At 48.1% G+C, this 1,197-nt stretch overlaps 1 pseudogene; it reads left to right on the forward strand.

Annotated features, from left to right (window-relative positions):
- Window positions 1–245: 245 nt before the first annotated feature.
- On the forward strand, window positions 246–1,197 carry LOC114894304 (annotated as a pseudogene).

Raw genomic sequence — 1,197 nt, forward strand, 5'->3', positions numbered from 1 at the left:
TGCCTGTGTGTTGTTTTTATGTTGTATTTCATATAATTAAAAAAATTAGTCCAGTGGAACCAGCATCATCTAGGACTGGAGGTCGGAAGTTGAGGGTTTAGGGAGTAGGGGCAGATTCTGACTGAGCAACTCTAATGTAGGTTTTATTAACATGACCATGGCTGGAGCTTGGGTTATTGCACCCAAACCCTTTGCTTCTAGGTTTCTGACTTCTGCTTCTCTTCTCTGCCTCTGAGTCCAGCCCCATGGGAGAGACAAACCAGTCAAGTAACTCTGAGTTCCTCCTCCTGGGGCTCTCCAGGCAGCCCTAGCAGCAGCAGCTCCTTTTCGTGCTCTTCCTGAGCATGTACCTGGCCACAGTCTTGGGAAACCTGCTCATCCTCTTGGCTATCAGCACAGACTCCCACTTGCACATCCCCATGTCCTTCTTCCTCTGCAACCTGTCCTTCATAGATATCTGCTTCTCCTCCACCACTGTCCCCAAGATGCTGGCCAACCACATACTCAGGAAGCAGACCATCCCCTTCTCTAGGTGTCTCACACAGATGTATTTTGTTTTCACATTCATGGACATGGACAATTTCCTCTTGGCTGTGATGGCCTATGACCACTTTGTTGCTGTATGCCACCCCTTACACTACTAAGCAAAGATGACCCGCCAGCTCTGTGCCCTGCTGGTTACTGGATCGTGGGTCATTGCCAACCTGGATATGCTGTTGCATACCCTGCTGATGGCTTGACTCTCATTCTGTGCAGACAATGCCATCCCCCACTTCTTCTGTGATGTGACCACACTCCTGAAACTCTCCTGCTCTGATACACACCTCAGTGAGGTGATGATTCTAATTGAAGCACGGCCAGTAATGAGCACCCCATTTGTTTGCATCCTGGTATCATATATCCTTATCAACTGTGCTGTTCTGAGAGTCCAGTCCACAAAGGGAAGATGGAAAGCCTTCTCCACCTGTGGCTCCCACCTGGCTATGGTTTTCCTCTTCTATGGCACCATGATATTTCTGTATTTCAACCCTTTATCCTCCCACTCAGCTGAGATAGACATAGCAGCTGCTGCGATGCGATGTCCCTATGGTGACTCCCATGCTGAACCCCTTCATCTACAGCCTGAGAAACCAGGACATAAAAGAGGCTCTTGGAAAAGTGGTTGCTATTAATTTTTTCTACTCAGTAGTGAAATAG

This window comes from Monodon monoceros, unplaced genomic scaffold (genome assembly GCF_005190385.1).
Source record: "Monodon monoceros isolate NGI ecotype Baffin Bay Population unplaced genomic scaffold, NGI_Narwhal_1 Super_Scaffold_13, whole genome shotgun sequence".
Classification (NCBI taxonomy): Eukaryota; Metazoa; Chordata; class Mammalia; order Artiodactyla; family Monodontidae; genus Monodon; species Monodon monoceros.